Source organism: Pinus tabuliformis, chromosome 1_2 (genome assembly GCF_031772625.1).
Source record: "Pinus tabuliformis cultivar Carrire ecotype Pingquan chromosome 1_2, CPIR1, whole genome shotgun sequence".
Classification (NCBI taxonomy): Eukaryota; Viridiplantae; Streptophyta; class Pinopsida; order Pinales; family Pinaceae; genus Pinus; species Pinus tabuliformis.
In genome coordinates, this window is record NC_142298.1 from 121867677 (window position 1) to 121889015 (window position 21339).

The following is a 21339-nucleotide window of genomic DNA, read 5'->3' on the forward strand; positions in this document are numbered from 1 at the left end:
AAAACTTGGCAAAAAATTAAACAAATAAAAACTCAACCAATAATTTTCTCAGAAATTATCCAATAAACTGGTAGACTCAAAATTTTTGGCAAAACAAATGCAACTAAGAGAGAGGAATTAACATAAAAATTGGAAAAGGTTCATTTGATTGATATTGACAACTTTCCTTTGATCTAGGAGAATTGAGACCTTAACATCAATTATCCTTTCTGAAATGAGAAATCACCTGCAGATTTCAAAACGTTTCTTTTGTAAAACATGATACCATTAACTACACTTAATCGCTGCAAAAGAAGCAGTAAAATGTCAATCTGAGATATCCAATTTAGATGCTCTAATATCAGTTTAGAAAACTACACAGATCATTCCCATTTCAAAGTAACAAACATGCCTCCACCTATCAAAGCATATTTGTAAATCCATCAAGTCAAATGAAATTCAAGATGTGACTCATGGTCAAAGGAAGTGAGTATTTGCACGTATTTGTGCTAAAAAAGATCTAATATCTTAATGTTACTTTGTTGATTTCCCATCTCCATGATACTCTAAAGCACAAAAAATGTTTGATTAGTTAGAAGATAATTGTCCCAATATAAAAAAAAATGATTAACTCCTGTGATATGTAATTAGTTAGAAGATAATTGTCCCAATATAAAAAAATGATTAACTCTTGTGATATGTATTGTGCAATACCCCCGACCATTTGCCAAAAAACTGAAACAAACAAGAAAACCATACAGACTTCTGAAAATGGAAATGAAAAGGAAAATGAATACAACATTGATAAACACCTTATGTGCTCATTCAGTTGTCATCATAATACCAACTTTCACTAATATTTGTTACAAAAATCAATAGTTATGTTTATTATTGATATTATTATCAAACATATTATTTTGATGTTTTTCAGTAAACCACTAGTAGCTACACTGAAAATTGAAATGTATGCACAATCATATTCCTCTAGCACTTCAGAAGATATTAACAAGACTAAATGTTCCTAAAGTTACTAATACAATAAAATCTTACCTGATTTACTACCCCAAGACCTCCTCGAAGGTGCTTTGGTGTTATCTCAGATATGTACACAAGTACCTAAAATAGCCATGTCAAATACAATATCTTAGAATCGTGCTTGTATGTTTGTATACACAATATTCATTCATGTATTCTACACCTAAATATAGAAAACATTCAAAATACTACTAGCTCTTTCCCGAATTGGTGAGAAAAGTCTTACTTACAATGAATGAGATGACCCCAAATCCAAAACCTTTGAACAATATTCCCCAGTATAAAAAAATAGTCCTACAATCATAGCAAGATCAAATAAAGAATTGGCTTCCAATTTAGAATCCAAATGAAACGAAAACTTTCTAATTTTTAGAGAAACCCCTTCTCTAAGATAGTTTAACTTGCCTTTGAGAAAAAAAATGACAAGGCACCCAATAATATTGGGAATGGAAGCCACTAATAATGCATGCATACAAACGTAGAAGATATTAGTCCTACCAAATTGAATCGAAAGGCTGAAATATGCAGGAAAACTAAAATTTAAATCTTATTAGGACCACATAAATGAGGGGACTGCATGGATAATCCCTGTAACAAGTGGACATCTATTTGAAAAAAAGATTTATAATATCAAAAACACAAAATAGTGCTTAAGATAAATCCAGGTCCCAAAAAAGTTCCATAGTTAAGGCTTATTAATCCATGTTTATATACAATACAATGCTTCTACCGAAGATATCCATATGAAAAAATGAGATTAGGTCTTGTGGCCTTAGTAGATCACAACACAGACAAATATTTTTAAATGAATCAGAAAAAATTCATAATTGCGCTCCTAGACTCTTCAGGAATGTATTTTGATCGCATTTTCGTAATTTAGGGCCAAACATTTCCCACACACACCTCAAACACACAAAAACCAAGAAGCTCGAGACACCCTCCTGGTGTAATGCTTCCATCTTTTTCTGTGTTGGGTTCTAAAAATAACTTCTCATAGAAAGTGCACAAAATGTGCTCAAGTCCATAGTACGTTGATGTTTCATATAAGTAAATTCTATCAGAATACATGAAGGGATAGTAAAGATAAGACATACAATAGCTATCAGACGAAGGATAAGGGATCCAAACAACAACAAGTAACACAATATGCATGTAGCTCTCCAGCTTCATTGCCTGGCGAGGTAAGGATCGAGAGGCAAGGGAATTTCTGAACATTGAAGACAACACAAATTTTTCAAACATGAACTTGTGAGGAATATTCTGTTGATTTTGGCTCAGAGCAGGTGTCGAAAGAAATATAAATGTGTACATTGAACATTCAAATAAGGATTATGTAGCTCCTAGCAATGAAATCTTCTATTCTACTAGCCAAAATGAGCATCATAGTTGTCAAAACTCAACATATGGAAAATCTCTATCATCATCCATCTATCTGATGGATAGTTTAGAATTGGTAATATATTTGGAGAAGGTAAGAGTTTGAAAACATACCTAAAGCAATAGTTGTGGTAACACCCTTAAACTGAGTAAGAAAATCCTCACTCTATGAAGGATCTCCATAATTCTTTTTCTAGGTGGAGAAGATAATGGCCATCCCTATAGCTAAGAAGCATGTTGTAGCATCAAACGAAGAAACTAGACCAAAGTGTTTTGTGTTAGTAAGGGTAATGGAAAACATCCCAGAAAGAATAGCTACAGGACCATTGCCAATGAATATTTCCTTTGAAAAGGTCTATTATAACTATTATGGATCAAAACCCCTTTGCAAGAAACCTAGAGTGTTAGTATAGCTATTAGAAAACAATCTAAAGAGAATGGCTACAAGACCATTGCCAAGGAATATTGCCTTTGAAAAGGTCAATCATAACTATTTTTGATCAAAAACCCTCTGCAAGAAACCAAAAGAATCTCAAGTCACAAGAATATCGTAGCGTAAGCCTTGCTAATTTTTCTTATATTTCCTTCCAAAAATGGTAAAAATTGTCTTCAAACCTGAAGCCAACTCCAACAACAAATTAATGAGAGGGAGAAACTACATGCTACAAAAAATCATTTTAAATGAGCTAGGTCTTTCAACATTGCTGCATGCATCTGGTGTAAACATGCAGAAAGAAGAAGAAAAAAGAATTAAAACCCCTAACTATGGCTATTACCTGAAGGATGTAAGAAAACCCTCACCGCTAAGAAAAATAACAGGAATTGTGGTTGGGGGCTCCATAGTATACTCCACCATGTCTGCACTAGCAAAGTGGGAATAAAGGTTAAAAAGGGAAACAAAACAACTGAGGAACCCTCAAAGAAACCAAAATAAAGAAGAAGGGGCACAAATTAAAACCCCTTTATTATACATGAAGCTAAAATGTAGGAAAAACCTCTATTATACATGAAGAAAAAACCCTCGTGCATTGAATAATGGTGCTAGACCACATGATGAAGCTGAGCAACCTCCTTGTAGAAGGATTGATGGAATCAAAAACTCTAGTACGTGTCACAAACCGTCATTCATGTGGACATTGGAATGTGGAATTTGGAAAGGGTGTATCGATGGGATTCCTCAAGTTTTGGAGATCAAGGAAGATAAGGGGCTTATCATGCTCACCTATTTTGCTTCCCACAAGCCCTAGTACAACTCGTCCATGGTAGACAATCCTTTCGCGGATAAGAAGGTAATGGAGTCCCCTGCTTGTTTACACAAATAGGATAAAAAGGTAGTCTAGGCCCCTTGCTTGTGTGCACTAGCATGATATGTGGAATATGGCACATGAACTGGTGTCAAGGGTGATGGGGGTCCTACAAAATTGGCAGTCAAATTTTTTTATGTGTAACAAGGAACGAATTGTCCTCGATAGTGGTGTATTCCCTGCACTCGTGGAGGCTCTCAGGTTCTTAGCCATGTGTATATCTAGGTGATTTCCAATAAAACACAAGTAGCCACCTTCTAGCACAACATTATCCATTGTCTTTAATGATCTAGTGGAAAAACATCTTCGAAATGAACATCTAACACATGATCATATGGAGCAGAGTGAACTGGGAGGGGATTTCATCCAAGAGGGTAACACATTACATCGTAGTTATTAGAGTTTAATAATCCATGTTACTTGAATCACCTTTGTTGGAGAGGTAAATCCCCTCTACGGATAGAGGCGATCCCTACTAGCCCAGAATGGGTCTAGCAACAATCGATCAATGCTACTGTGCAAGTTCCTAATTGCAATTAAACAAGAGGCAAAGAACACCTACTTGGATTCCAACGCTATTGTTTGATGAAGAGATGCCGCTCTCGCTCTTTCGCTCTGGCCGGTCACGATCCTCCACGATCTCCGTGAATAGATACCTGCACATACGAAGAGAAAGACAAACACAAGTGTGAAATCTAATAAAAGCAATTATACATCAGTCAGAAAGGATGTAATTCACGTTAACCATTGCAACGACAAATGAGAATGGAACCATAACACTAGTCATCTATTATTAAATCAATAACAGAGAAAGGTACAACCAATGTTCTGACGCTGAGTCCTTCTCTTGAGGGTCCAACCAGCAAGTCTCTTAAGCATTCACCCTTGGAAGTGGTTTTCTCCCAACACAAAAAGCTCTCTCTCACACAAGCAATACTCACAACCTTCCTTAAGCTTCCTCTAACAAAACCACACTTGTCACACCAACTACCTACTAGCAGCAGCAATCCAAGCACTATGAATTCCACACTATCCAAAACTATTCCCACTCCAAACTATCCAAAAAACTAGCTGCTCATGGCAATGGTGGAGGTTTAAATAGGAGAAGGAGTCTCCATGAATGGTGGGAGGATGATCTTATCTCCAAGGAAGGTGGTTCCAAATGACGAACAGACATGCCATAGAGAGGAGGGCGACACTCACAAGGCTAACAACTAGGCCTGGAACCATCTGGAAGGCTGGTTGTTGGAACAAATTCGCCCAAACTAGATCAGCGCGGGTGCAACACTGAACTGACGCGCTGACAGCGCATCACAATAACAGTAGAGGCTGTGTCAGCGCGGCTTGATACTTTCATAGGATGCGCTGGCGCACAAAATCCGACCAGCGCGGGAAACCCGTGTGCTTCCGCGCTGGCAGCGCACTAGTAACACTATAAGCCGCCCGTCAGCGCGGTTATTTTAATAACAGACGCACTGATGCAGTAAACTTTGGAAAGGAGGGTCATTTGGCCAGTTTAGAGAGCATGAGCATGGTGCATTTGGTTCGATGAGGCATTAGGGAGACTTACAGGGAGAAAGTGACAAATTACTGCGTAACAACCTTATAGGCTATTTTTTCACAAATTTGTTAAAAAAAATTTTACATAACTAATCTGTCCAAATACACAAATAATTTTTAGTTGAGTAATTTTCCCACATACCCAAATATCAAAATGTTGATGACAGGGGTAACAACTAACAAGTGTAGGGGACAAATAAATCTGGTCACTCTACCTAAAACTAGCACAGTTAAGAAAGCATAATGACCATTCACCCTCATGATATAAGTGTTGTGGATATGAACCCCAGGAGAAGGATCACAAACATACACTTTTCCCCTCTACCAGTGTTAATGGCTATAAATCACATTAATTTTTCGGGCATCAAAATGGAAGAATCATAGCAAGTGAGAATGGGCAGAGAGATAAAGAAAGAGATTCAATATTCTTATGCATTTTTCACTTTTGTTGCTTGCTTTTATCTCCTTGTTGTCTAGTTAAAGAACGTAATTTGTTTTAGTATTGTTCTATTTTAGTTGTTGTTCTAAGGATATTGCAGAAATATATCAATGTTAATGCAAGGGGTAATGAGAAAATTATAAAGTAGGGAGGCTTGGACAAGTGATCGCCAGAAGTGGACAAACATACCATGAATATGGAGTCGAGCATCAAAAATATGTCCAATCCTTTTTAGTGTTTTATCATGAGTAGTAAGTGATTATCATGATTTATTTCCTAAGTCTAATTGAAAAATAAATTAATTAATTTAATTGATTAATGCTTTCTATTGAGCTAACAATAAATTATTTAATTATTTAAGTGCATTTGATCAAATCTCTACTGTTGATCTCAAGTGAAGCTTAGGATCTAATCCTAGCCACTCATCCCTTAGTGATGGAAACATAGCTAGGCTTAGTCTTCATGTTAATTTGTATTTTATGTAATAAAGAAAAATGATTTTATTTGTTTCATGCTCAAGTTTATGTTAAGCATGTTATTAATATAGGGAATTGTTGAGTCAAAAGAATTTTGATCCAAAGTCCATTTGGAATTTTTGCGAGAAAAGGAAAAAAGGATTTATTTTCTCCACAAGACCAAGTCTTCCCTCCTATTGATGAAGTCGGCCTCATCAAAACACGTGACCTTTCACATTGAAAAACTATTATATATTGACGTGGATCATCCAACAAAAGTCATATAGCTCGTGGAAGTTCTGATGAGAAAGATGTGAATCTATGTGACATGATTATATAAGTTTCTTTGGAGGTGAACATGCAAATACTCTATGGAATATAATCTAGAATCACATGTGAAGTTCTTCGATTAAAGTTTATGAAGTTGGAAGTCTGTAAAAAAATTTCAATTTACAGAGGGAAACAAGTTGGGTTGATGTTCTGATGAAGTATGCCAATTATAGTGGTTGGTATATGCAAAGTTTTCCGTGGAAGGATGGCCAAAGTTTTGAAGAAGCTTGATTTTGACCATGACTTGGAAGGAGGGCTAACTTCAACACCTTATGGAGGAAAGTGTATTGGTCTTGGTGTTGATATCCCATTTTTGATATGATTATGGAAGAAGACGATTCTTTGGGTTTTCCCTAGTTGTGGGGCTTTCCCCTAGGGTGGAGCCTATATCTTGTGTTTATTGTCTCTTGTGATCTTCATGTTTTTATATTGGAAATTTATTGATGAATAAAAGAAGCACAAATAATGGAATAAGAAGCAAACTAAGTTCACAAGTAATTATCACGAAAGGAGAATCAACATTCAGCTTGATTTTCCAACATGGTATCAGAACTAAGGTTAGTAAAAGGAGGTTAGAAGACCACTCTTGTTTCATTAAATGAAGATTCCTCTACAACAATTTATCAATTTATAGGAAAGGTGAAGTTTTGTGGTAGTAATTACACTTTAATTCAGTACGATATTCTGAGGATAAGGAAGCTAGTTCCACCATGAAATGGTAGCTATTATGTTGGGCACAAATCAAGATCCAAGATCTGATTCAAGCAAGCCAAAGTCCTAAAGCATGAAGGACCATTACAAAGGTTTGCAGAGTCTCAAACAAAGTATGTGAAGCTCTGGATCAATATATGATATAATGATGGATTGATCTCTGATCTTTTGGTTCAAATACAAATTTACTCCTCATTGAACTACTAGACTAAAGTTTTCTGCAAAGTTCTGAGAAGTATCAAGACATGTCTATAAAGAACCCATAAAAACAATGATCTGAAATCATAATTACAGTTGACAAATAATGATAGAATTTTCTCCAAGAGCTAGTGATATGAATTAATTCTTGAGGTATAATATAGTGATATATGGTGTCTCTTCAAAATAAAGTGATATATATGATGCGAGCTACACAAACAATGTGTGTTATGAATTCATTCCAAAGGAGATCAAGAAGATGAAAAAAAATCCAAGATTTAAAAGCTGAATTTGAAGGTTGAGATGAGGTACTAATGAGGTTGTAACTTGATCCATTCTAATAAAAAAAATCCAGAAGATTTTTGTCAAGAAGGAACAAGTTCTCAAGGAGTAAGTTGGGTTTTTAAATCTATTCATGCTCATGGAGAAATTGTTCTTGCAATAAAGAAACCAAGTTTTGGGTGAAAGGGGTCATCTTTATCAAGGAATCTTATAGAAATGTATTCATTATGGGGGGATAATACACATAGTAGGGCTACTAGAAGAAAAACAAAAACGTTCACAGGTGCATATTTCTCAAGTGAAATTTGAGCGAAGGAATGCCACTTTCCTCAAGTCTGTAAGAAGAAACATGACATTGGTACATTTCAAAACATGAGAAGTCAGATGGTCAAGTTAGAATGTATCATCTAGCACATGTTGAAGAGAAGATTCTCTACTATAAGATCAAGGATTTCTGGGCATTATAGGAAAGTCATAAGGCTTGTTTTGGAGGGTTAAGGAGCCTAGCAGAATAAAAATGTGCATGGGATTAGGGTTCAAGGAGAATATCGCTACTAGTTTGTGGCTACCCTAGATTGGGCCAAGAAACTCAGAAAGGAGCTACGATCTGAAGGAGTCTTAGAGATCTAGCAAGATATTGTCAAGGAGAAATGGATACAAGGAGATGTGATGTTTTAGATCTATTCCTGAAGTGAATAGGACATATTTATGTGATCCGTCCTTATGGTTTATTTCATGTTGCTAAAACCTAAAAGTCTATACCACACACACTTAGATTCATGATGAAAAGGGAGGGTTGACACCCCTATAGACTAGATCTCATACCCTGTGATAATGCTACGACTTGTATTCTTGTCTATGCCAATGGATTTGAAGTTTAGGGTGGCTGCAATTAGAGAAGAGAAATGTGGTTCTGAACAGAAAAGGAGTGGTGACTGATCTGCATAATGAGGAATAAGACCCAGACTTTGGACTAGAGACAAGATGTGCCTTTAAGGGACTAGGAAAGAGGTGTATAAGCCCTATATAAAGGTAGATATATCAATCCATATTTAAGGTTCTTAACAGGTTGTCCCAAAGTTCGATCATCAACAAGGAAACATATTACCTTAGTGAATGTAGAATAGAATGAGTAGTTGGGAAGCAGTTAGGGCATGTACGGTAAAGAAAGTGAATGAAAGCTATTGAGCATCCTAAGGACAGTAAATCATGGATTGTTAGTGGTAGTGAAGAAGCCCTAGGAGAGGGAAAAATTAGAGCCCTAGATCTATTTAGATCTAGAAGTATATGAAGTGCTTGAACAACATTTTAGTGGACCTATTATTGGGTGGGATACTACGAAAATCCCTAAGAGTATGTCATACGTGAGGAGGAAAATAAAAAAAGTGTGGGTTGTGTAACAAGCCCTAGTTAAGTCATTTAAATGAAAGATAGAGGAGTGATAAGAGGGTAGATTTTTGGAACCCTAATACATTACAAGTTTGGCACTGTTAAGAGGGAATTTTGTTGAAAACCTAAAATGACATCAAGTACAGTGTACTATTAGGATGAAAATTTGGAGCCCTAAGAGTTGCAATATGAGAAATGTTATTTATAAGAGGGTTGTTTGAATAAACTACAACCATTGTTGGTTTCTGATGTAAGGTAAGTATGAGTGCTTCTGACACAAGATGAGGCTTGTTGATGAATTCTCTCTGGTCGAGAGGGAGTGAGCATGGATTTCTCCTCTCAAGTTGGGAGGGAGTATGTTTCAACACCAGTTATCCCTATTTCATGTACTAGGTTAGGACTAACAACCATAATTATAGTGCAAGCATCATGGATAGGGAGAATGGTGATTTGAATTAGTATGGTTCTCCTTGTGTCAAGTATTGTGACAAACTATGAATAATATCCTAAGTCAAGTACATTAACATGGATAAGGAGAATGGTGGATTGGATAAGCATCTTTGACAGAAATTCTTAAGTCATGTAGTGTGATGGATTAGGATGAAAATCCCAAGTCACATGTACTCTGAAAATAATGGTCTAATGAACAAACCTTTCCTTGAGGGAAATCGTCTGATGAAAGATATACTTCGGGTATCCTAGGTGGAGTATCTACCTCGTGTTGTTTTTCCACAATACTAGAGTCTAGGATAGAATTTTAAATCACTCTCGATGCCAATCCAAGTTTCACAACAAGACTACTTTTCACAATGAAATAATATACACCAATAAATCTACTCATGGACAAAATATATATAACCTTTTACAAATTTATACAACCACCGAACTTTGTTATATTAATGAAACTGATAATAAAATTGTTTAAGTCTTCCATACCAAGAATAATGGCCCCCACATCCACTAGTACAAGATATAAAACTAGGGTTTGGTGTTGGTCACTTTGACAACCAATCTACCCTGAACAAGATACATTGGCCATCTGGGGTATGTAGCATTATCTGAGCTCCTCTCGGTCATACCCTGAACAAACTTGCCAGTCCTTCAGCTCCCGATCTCCAGCAACACAACTCTACCTTTATCAATGAACCGGTGCAATTAGGTCGTTGAACTTGGCTCCACCTACTCTCTCGTTGATTGTTAGTCCTTCAACCCATAAACAAATTGAGATTTTTACGGAGTTGTTCACAATTCTATTTGTGAATATTTATCAACTGCCCATTGCTGCTCCTCATCTGTTTTGGGAATTTCTTCCTGCTAATGCCTTATTGTGCTACTTGATGAAGGCACACTTAGGGCTTGAGGGCTTCCCACTATCACTATTGAATTTCCTTCTCCAAATATGAACTTAGGGCATGGAGGACTACCCAAGTTTTGCTATAAATGTCCTTATCTATAAGGCATGTCTAGGGCTACAAACTACTCCTAGTTGATCATACCTTTGAGATATTATTTTTCCTCTTCTAAAAATCCCTTAGTCCTTCAAGATATTTTTTCCTTAGGGCTTGAAGAAATCATCTACAATCCTCCACAATTTGTTCTTTAGGTTGCTCCAACTCTGCCACTTCTAGCAGGCCTAAAGTCCTTCTTAGGTCACTGCACTTAGGGCTCATATATGGAACACTTTCATGCTACCCGCCACTAGTCCAAAAGTGTCCATAAAAAACCAATAAAACATCAACAATAAATATCTCTCTATTGTAGCATCTGCTCACTGGATAGGGCATCCAACCACTATCATTACCCTTCCTCTTGGTTGCTAACAATCCTCCAAAATTTGTCCTCTTCTAGGACACTACATCCTGTAGAAAATAATCAATTCAATAAGATGACCAACTTTCATGCAACCCCCTGCTAATCCTCTTAACATACATGTAGGTATTGTTGATGAAATTTCTTGTAGGATTTTCCTATCACTGTCCAACTAGGACCTCCATCCAATATGATCCAAACTAGGAACCAACACTTAGAAACATAAGAGAAATAACATACCTTATAAACTATAGTGCATACCTTTAGATCTGGGCATTGGTTAGGGTACACTTGTATCCCATGTTAACCCTCCAACAATGGTCAATATCCCCTCAAAACTCTATAGCCTCCTTCCTTTCACATGCTCCTACACTCGACTGCCTGTGAAGTCTACTATGGCCACTTGTTTATGTTGTTTTGACCCTCCTAAACAACCCTACGGTGGCTCGGCATTATTTTCTCATGGTTTTTTACATTTTGGCATACACAAACAAAGGTATACTCCACCAAATGATGCACAAACAGCTCGTCTCCAACTTAGCCAAACTACAGATTGCCACAACCTTCAAACAATCACAAGAGAGTCCTAAATGACTCCTCTATCCTTTTTTGAAGATGCCTCTAATCCAATGTTATCAGAATCGGGCGGTCCTTCTGCTTTTGGCACAAAAATGGTTCAAACAGGGCCTCTAAACTGGAATAGGATGGTTCAGTATCAAACCATCCAATTCAGGACCGATTCCGTGCAGTTTGTACCTATGCAGGCCAACATAAAAAAATTGCCTTTTTTTATTTTTTTTCATTTTTCAATTGGTTGGCCTAATTCTAACTGTTCCCTAGCCTAGCCTAATATTCAAGCCTATGGCCCTAGTTTTTCTATGCAATTCATGGTAATTTTAATTTCTTAAAGTTACAATTTTCCTTTAATTTTTAACATTACCATGAAAAGACTTAGGATGTTTCAGAGTGGTTCCAACCTCATTAGATTTCATATGGAGGAGGTATAATTTTATATTTCACTCAAGATCCAGAAAGATTAACAATTTTTCAGGATTTCGGGATTGTGGGGATTGCAACATTTCCATTTGATTTTGTCATGTACGAGGGTATGGAACTAGTATCATTTCCACTGGATTTTTTCATGTACGAGGGTATGGAACTAGTATTTAATAAAGAGTACCAATCCCTTTATGTAGTTTTATATTAGTGGAATTGGTTGTTGAGCTCCTCTATCATGACTACTAAAAATGTACCCGTCACTTGAACAAAATCTTGACATGACATGCTACATTTTTCTATCTTATTTTAATGCCTAAATGGTTATATTGATGATGAATACCCCAATATAGGCAATGATTTTGATGATATGTAGGAATTTGTTGCAGCATGATTTTTTGGGGATGTTAGAGTCCATGTAGAGGCTATTTTTTGATGTATCTTCGATTCAGAGATGGATTGCACTCAATGTTATTTTGGTTATGTGCACCCTTACATGCTATGTAAATGAGAACTTTTGTATATGTGTATAAATAATTTGTATTCATATGGATGCACATGAATATATATGTTTTTCTTTAAAATATAAATATTTTACAAGTTTTTGGTAAACACGTCTTTTTTTTTTCTAGTTTTTTACTAGTTCCTAGTCCACAAGGTTTTTGGGTTCAATCATTGCTTCATTTTGATAACATTGTTATAATTTGTGGCCCTAATAGAGATATTCTTCTCCTTATGTGAGTTGCTTGTGTTTCCTTGGATGTGTGCTCAAATGCCTCCTCCTTTTATGCTCTTCTCAAGGGCTCTAATGAATGCCCTTGTGGGTTTGTCCAACTGTCAGGAGCAAAAACCTTTCCCTCGTCGACCGTAAAATTTAGTGACAATCCAAAACGCATAGCTAAAAAATTAATATATTCACTTGTAGACCTCTAATTTCGATGATTTTCATTGCCACTGGTTTCTCTAGAGGTCCTCTATCATCTCCATCGGTCAAACCATCAAACCTCATCATAGTTTCACACTCACATGCTTGGGTGCAAAGCCCACAGGCTTGGGTTCTTAGCCCATAAGTCACTTTTTTTTCCAACTCCTCCACAACCCTCTAGCCCAGGGTTTTTATAACATCCTAAGCTACCAATCTCAACACTTTGGTGAGGCGGTGTGGTGTGCTATGAAATTCCTCCCAACAATGTGATTTCATCTTGTGAGAGATAGAGTGTATCTATCAAGGCCTTGGTAATGTCAAAATTCTTACTATGATGATGTTTTGATGCTTATCAATATAAATCCCTTATGATAATATTTCAACTTGACATAGAACTGTTGATTCATTATGAATACCTCCCTAATTAAGATGGACTGTTGGAAAAGTAACTAGGTTAAATTCGTATTTGTTAAAATTGGAAACTAGGTCCAAACTCCACATGGGTAATCTTATTTATGACAGTTGATATGTTTGTTGGATTCCTCTCTCTGGGAGGTGTAGGATTGATCTAGATATCATCCGATTCTGACATCTACAAATGAAGTTATGAATTTATTTTGATTATGGACAAATTGTCAAGGTTGGCTAGCAAACTTATGTAGGCTCAGAAGCCCAACAATCATGTCTATTCCTCCTCAACATTTTATATAAATACATGATGCCTTAGCCTCATTTGGATATACTCACACTTCACACATCTCTCTCTCTCCTCATTGATTGGGTACGGATTTTTGGGCAACATTCTCTTTTTACACATGCAAACGAAAGTAGGTGAAATTTCTGTTTTTGGACGTTGACTGCATTGAACAAATTCTGGGATAGTTTGACCATGCGTTGATGAGAATATTTGACCACTTTGGCTACAGTTTTTGGTGGATAATTTTTGTCCCAACAGGCTGCATTTCTAGGCACATAAATCGAGCCTAAACATTGACTTTGACAACCATTGACTACAGCTAGGGTTGACCGCGGGTGGACTATTTGACCAAAATTTGACTTGGTTTCTTTCTGACTGTTTTGAGGGCTGATTCATCATGTGTTTGGAGGCTGAAATTGATTGACGTTGACCAATTTGTTGAGGGCAAAAACTTCCCTGTTGACCAACATTGACTTTTATGGTTAGTTCTCTTTTGTTACTATTATAAATTACCAGATTTGTTTGTACTATCTCTCTCTCTGTTGAACTATTGAAGACTATAATTAGAATTTATCAAGGGTTTCTCCACATTGTTGTTTGTCCCTGGATGGTGCCACATCTTCTGTCTTCTTGTCTTGGATTGTCTTCTACTATGTATTTTTATGTTCTATCTGCATTTTACTATCATGTTGATGTGATTGATAAACTGGACATTGATATTGGGCTAATAAATAAATTGAAGTAAAATTGCTCTTAAGCATAGAGAATATCATTGTTGCCTAAAATTAACAGTATTTTATGTAAATAAAGAAAAATATATATTTGTTTCAAGCACAAGTTTCATGCTCAAGTTTAGGTTAAACATGTTCATCATGCTTTTAGGGAATTGAGTCAAATTCCACTTGGACTATTTGTAAGAAAAGGAAAAAGGATTTTTTTTTTTTTAAAAGAGTAAAATAATTCTCCACTAGACCAAGTCGGCCCTCCTATTGGTTAAGTTGGAATGATCAACAGACATGAGCTTTCATGTTAAAAAGCTATTATATATTGGTGTGGATAATCTAACAAAATTCATATAGCTCATGGAAGTTCTTATGAGAAATATGTGAATCTCTATAATAAGTAAATATAAGTATCTTTGGAGTTGAACATGCTAATTATTTGTGGCATATAATCTAGAATTTGGTGTGAAGGAATGTGATGTTTATGAAGCTAGGAGTCTGTAAAAAAATTGCAATTCACATAGGGAAAAAATTTGGGTTGATGTTCTGATGAAGTATGCGAGTTGTATTGGCTTGGATATGCGAAGTTTTCCATTTAAGGATGGTTGAAGTTTAGAAGAAGCTTGTTTTTTACTATTACTTGGAAGGAGGGCTAACTTGGGGATCTTATGAACGAAAGTGTATTGGTATTGGTCTTGATATCTCATTTTGATATGGCTATGAAGAAGAGTATTGCTTGGGTTTTCCCTAGTTGAGGGATTTTTCCTTGGGGTGGAAGCCTTTATCTTATGTTTTTTGTCTCTAGTGATCTTCATGTTTTTATTTTGGTAATTGCTTGACGAAGAAAAGAAACACAAATAACTGAATAAGAATCCAACTAAGTTCACAAGTATTTGTCATGAGAACTCACTTTTTACAACCAACTTATTCTGTATATTTTGAAAACAATATCGTCAAGGTATAATGGATTGTAACAATTAAAATTGAAGTAGTAGATGTTCAAAACTTTGATAAAAAATACAAGGAAAAAGGACAAGTTCCCATTGCAGAAACTCTTAGAATATCATCTTTTGTTCTCAATTTTGTTGATGCTCAGTGTAATTAATCCCTTATGGAGGAGGTTGGGAGTAAATATCTCTTCGAGGTACTACACAACTTACAAAAAGAAAAAAATCCTTCCTTGTAAATTCTTTGGGGGATGCTTAGACTTCATGGGAAAAGATCTGAGAAGGCTTGTAAATTGATCAAGACCTATTGACAAGATGCTAACAGGTTTTAATGCCAACTTATAATAATTATTCCCCGCTTTAGCAACCCTCTCTCTATTGACCAGTTCAAAGTGACCTCTCTTTGCAATTGTATAAAATCATGACAAAATTATTTGTCCGAAGGACTATGATCAATTTATCTAACACTATTTTTGAGGAACAATTTAGTTTTCTAGAGGGCTGAAAGAAAGAGGAAGAAGTTGGAATCGCTAAAGTATGTCTACACTCTATTAAGATTAAAAATTTTATGGCTATGGTACTGAAGGTTGATATCTCAAAGGATTATGACAGAGTGAAGCCCCTTTTTCTGACTTGGGTATTAAAACGTATTTCCTTAGTTTCTTATATTGTACTTATAAATGGATCTAGATCCCCTTTCTTTGTACCTGAGAGATGTCTTAGGAAAAGTTTTCCACTTTCTCCACATTTAATCCTCTTGGTGCCAAAATGATTAATTAGGGCCTTGAAAGAGCATACTCAAGTGGAGTGATTGGAAGGTAAAAACTGGAAATTCATGTATACTGTCACACTTCCTCTTTATTGAAAATATTTGGTTTTCTTGGGAGGAAAAATAAGGGATGCAACAAAATTAAAGCATATTTTAGAACTTTTTTGTTTTGCTTCAGGAATGCAGATCCATATGGAGAAATATCACATCTCTTTTGCAGGTTTATCTAGTGAAGATCAAGAGTACATCAATATTCTCTTTCCTCGATAATTTCTAAAGTTGGATAAAAGTCTAAAGAAATTTGGCTTTACCCTTAAACCAAATAATTAACAAAAGAAGAATTGGCAGTGGTTAGGTATAAAGGTAAAAAAAAACTTGATTATTTGGTACAATAGAAGGATTTCCAATGCAAGAAGGTTGATATTAGTGAAATCAATTATTGAGGTCATTCCACTTTATTAGTCCTCCCTTTCTTGGATTCCCAAAGAAGTACTAGAGTTAATCAGGAGACTGAGTTATAGATTCACTATGAGTTAGCAGTCCCAAAGGCCTTGTGGGGCTACAACATTAAAAAATTATTTCATTTCTACAGTCGCTGGAAACAAAGAGTGCCTGGAAGCTTGTACAGGGGAAAGGGTTATGATGTTCTATTGTAAAAGAAGAATAAATATCTCCAACCTTAGTGGAAGCTTGGATTAGAAGCCCAATTAAAAATTCTCATAACATCTTCATAATTTGGAGGTAGTATTACATGTTATTAATTTGATAGGGAACTGGCTTACTTTTGTGTGTTGGAAGAGTCTCAAACGTTCAGGTGGGATTGGATTCTTGGATTGGTAATGACAATAATTTTAAGCTTCCTCGTCACATCATTAAACATGTAAGAAACATAAGGACTTATAACTTAAATCAAGTTGCAGACTATGAGATGACGACAATATGGCAACAAGAGTTGTGATGTACTAGAGATCTTGGCCTCAATGAGGAGGATGCTAAAATGTGGAATAATTATGTGGAAAATATCAAGCATAGTCACATCAGAATAAGAGATGTGCAAGACCATTTGGGTTGGACAATAAATCCATCAGGGGTATATACACCTCGGATAGGCTATAAGACCCTAGCCACACATGGCTTTCAGCAACCAACGAGATAGTGGTGGAAGGAAAATTGGAAGTTTCATTGTCCTTCCAAAACTTGTATTTTTATGTGGCTAATCCTTAACTATAGCTTAATTTCTCAGGTTGTATTACAGAGAATAAATATAAAGGGTCCAGGATGGTGCAACTTTTGTATGGAAATTTAAGAATCAAACTGCCATTTAATTTTGGATTGTATTTACTCTAAATTGGTTTCGAAAGAATTGGATGGTATGCAACTATAAGAGATCCTTTTTGTGGAAAAACAATTATAATGCCCTATATGAATGGTGCATGAACCCTGTTGCTAAAGAGTTTAGGGCCTTACCGTTAAATTGATTGGGTATTCAGTAAGTGCTAAATGACAAAAACATTGAGAGAAAATTCATTACTCCAGTCGAATGTGCTACTCCAGTTCTATTACATAACACCGAATTGATCGCTCAAAGCCTTGCACCTATTTTTATGGTGCCTCTCAAGGTAAGGCCTACTGGGAGGGGAAGGAAGCATCTTGAATAATAGTGAGTCTCATGTAATAATATTTAAGGCAGGAATTGGTAAAGGGTTCAACAACAAGGCTGAGCTAATGGCACTAAAGCTTATATGATCTCTAGCAGCAGAATATGGTGTTCCAGACTTTCTAATATTTGATAATTCTCGATGTGCTATAAAATGACTCAATAAGTAGTACACTCTGCAAATATATACCATCACTAATGAGGAAAGTATTGGTATTTTTGATGGGTTTATCTAGGTCGCTTTTGCTCACATTTTCAGAGAAAGAATTCAAGGGGTAGATCTCCTGTCAAATGGTCTCGAGCTTCAGCTTGGGGAATGGATTGTTTGAGAAGATTTAAATGGGTTTCACACTGAATATTCCCTCTTTCTTTTACTTTTATCAGTGTACTCTTGGACTCTTTTATTATTTATCATAGTTGAATTTACATTTTTTGTATGAGAGGATTGTTTAAATTTTTTGGATCAGAACTTTACGCCAATCTACCTAGAGGTATGCAACAACAAAATGAAGAAAAAGATTCATAGATTTTTAGAGATAACGTTTAGAGATAAATAGGCTTATATTTTTAGAATAATATACATGAATAAAAATATAACCCTTTCCTAGGAAAAAGGGAACAATAAAGACCATGATTAAGGAGCATTTCTCCAAGAACTATAGGATCTGGCACATAAAAGAAAAGAGTTTTGATCTTTGTCCTCAATAGATACCAAAAACACTAGTAATAGATAATAGGAGGCCATCAAATCCAGAAATAGACATATTGAATGCAAGCCTCTTATTCCATCTCTGAACGCCTTGGAAACATGCAGTGGAGTTTTTCTCAATCCATCTGGGTTCACATTTTTGCCCTAACTCGTTCAACAACACTGCCACAACAACCACGATGGTGGGGTTCAAATCCAATACCTAGTATTTGTTTGTGCTTGCATTTGGGTATGGTTTGAGATCGAGATCGATTGCAAGAGTCGTGGGTTCAACTTCCCTCCCCCCTACCTCTCCCCTTCCCCCTCCTTTAGCGTAGGTAATTTCATCCCCCAAATGGACAGAAAACATTTTAGGTTATGGAAATTTGAGGTAGAGAGAAATATAAAACAACCAGGGCAGAGATATGGCCCGCTTGCAATGGTATTATGATACATGTTGACACCTAATCCGAAACGGATGGGTGAACTAGACAGTCATCTAGAAGATGAACTGATCCATCATTTGTATGTATATAAATAATATGTTAGCTAATGAATAAAACATTCAGTTCTTTCCTCCGCTCATTCTGGAGTTACCCTGGCCTGACATGGTATCAGAGCACAGGTCCCAGAAATAGTAGTAACTCCTGCTGACCTGAGAGTTGCTCAGTCCTGAGCGCTACTCTGCTCTCTGAGTGCATTGCCTGAGCATTTGCCTGACACACCTCTGCTCCTCTCCTCTCTGGCGCACCAGGCATTTGCTTGAGCGTTTGCCTGACATAACGCTCTCTGCTCTCTAGCGCACCAGTGCTGCCTCTATCCTGACATGGAGGTATCCATTCTCAGTGATTCCATGCGAAGCGAAAAAGGGGTATTATCGTGAGACTGGTGATATCCCTGTCTCGATCCGCGTTTCATTCCTTCAAGAATCCTTGCGGCCATTTCCGTTGTCGCTCCTCGCTGTCCTGCGACATCACCATTGTCTATTGACCTCCTATTCCATTCAGTCTCCATATAGAACAATCCTGCAAACGCAAAACCTGAAACCGTGAGTCTTATTACCGTGACAGTCAATAGGAAATGAACTCAAGCCGGGTTAATCCTCTGGGACTACGCCGTTTTTCAAACTTCCCCTTCATGTCATGAAGAATGAAATCCAAGATCCGCTTGCAGTCATCTTCAGTCTTCTCTCTTTTGTTTGAACGCTCCGTTCCTTCGCCCTCTCGGTCGCTCAAAACCCTCGACAAGATCGTTCAAAACATTTCTTATCAATTTGATCGGATAAGTAGTTGGCAGTGGCTTTCTTTTTCTGCTAAATCCATTCCGACTTTCGACCTGTAGCTCCATATCCTTGCCGAAAATAACTGCGATTCTGGACCAAAAGAGAGCCATTTTGGACAAACAGAAAACAAAAAAGGTCGAAGGGTTTTCGAAGGTCGAAGGGACTACAGTGGTGCCTCCATGGAGAACGTCCCTACACATGCCGGCGGGGGGGCCAATCCGGCTCGATTTCGCCGCTGGAGCGGGTGGAGAGACTTGCTTCTGAGAATACAGTGATGCCTTCATGCGCAACAAAGATGCGGCCATTGGGAGCGGTAAAGGTTTGACATTAAGATATTTTCACTGTAAAGGTTGGAGGTAACAGAACCAGCAGCCAAGAGTCGAAAGCCTGGGTGATACTTAATCTCTGTAGCTCTTGCACGAAGTGATGCATAAGGATTCTTGAGGTAACCAAGCAGCGGAACAAGTTATTGTATCTGACTCATATTATAGTATGCAATATCAGGCTTATACTTGGAGTGGAGTTTTATATATTGCATTGTTTTCTTAACAGTTTTTGCATTGATATATATTGAAATGATATATGTTGAAGAGATCCCTTGAGCGCCTTATTTTTTTCAAAACATAATATTGTGGCGGTGATATAAGAAATGGTGATACAAGAAATGCCAGTTTTTGCATTGATATATATTGAAATGATATATGTTGAAGAGATCCCTTGAGCGCCTTCTTTTTTTCAAAACATAATATTGTGGTGGTGATATAAGAAATGGTGATATAAGAAATGCCAGTTTTTGCATTGATATATATTGAAATGATATATGTTGAAGAGATCCCTTGAGTGCCTTCTTTTTTTCAAAACATAATATTGTGGTGGTGATATAAGAAATGGTGATATAAGAAACGCTGAATGATTAAGTCTATGGCATAAGGATTTTTTTTTTGGCAGAGATATTTTTATTTTTTTTACAGAATGCATAAGGCTATGGCATAAGGATTTTTTTTTGGCAGAGATATTTTTTTTTACAGAATGCATAAGGCTATGCATAAGGATTTTTTTTGGCAGAGATATGTTTTTACAGAATGCATTCAATCATTTCTATGGTAGGAATAGTTCTCACTGGCAAGGAGAACTATTTAGAATGGTCTCGAATGGTAAAACACACCCTCATCTACAATGATTTGTGGAAGGGAGTGTGTGTCGGAGAAGAAGACAAAGACCCTGTGCAGCCTACATCAGACAAAGAACTCGCCATTTGGGAAAATAAGAACAGCAAAGCATATGCATTGATCGCAGCATCTGTAAATGAAGAAGTAAGTCGTCATATTTCATCCTATTCCACTGCCTTTGAAGCTCTACAAAAGCTGAAAGAGCTCTATGATACACATTATGCACTTGAAGTTGTTCAACTCATGATTAAACTCTTCACTCTTGAACTGAAAAATAATGATCCTCTTGCTCTTGCATCTGAAATAAAGTCTATAATGCATGACATTAAATCCACTAAGGTTGAGCTGGATATCTCTCTTATTGCCTTTCTCAGAGCACTCTATCCTACCTACTCCAATTATCTTGAGTCTTTACAAGCAAATGGAAATCTTAAAGATATAACCTTTGATTCTCTTGTGAAAAAGTTTGCTGAAAGAGAGAAAGCCTTTGGAAAGAAAACAGTCCCTGAATCTTCTGAAGAGACTGTTTGTCTTGCTCATAAAGAAAAGCATCCTGCTCAAGATTCTACAAGAGGAAGAGGTGGACGAAGAGGAAGAGGAAGATACTTCAGAGGCAGGG

General features: G+C 36.6%; 1 pseudogene; it reads right to left on the reverse strand.

Annotated features, from left to right (window-relative positions):
* Positions 1–1786: 1786 nt before the first annotated feature.
* Positions 1787–19027, reverse strand: LOC149204815 (uncharacterized; annotated as a pseudogene).
* Between the last annotated feature and the right edge of the window lie 2312 nt (positions 19028–21339).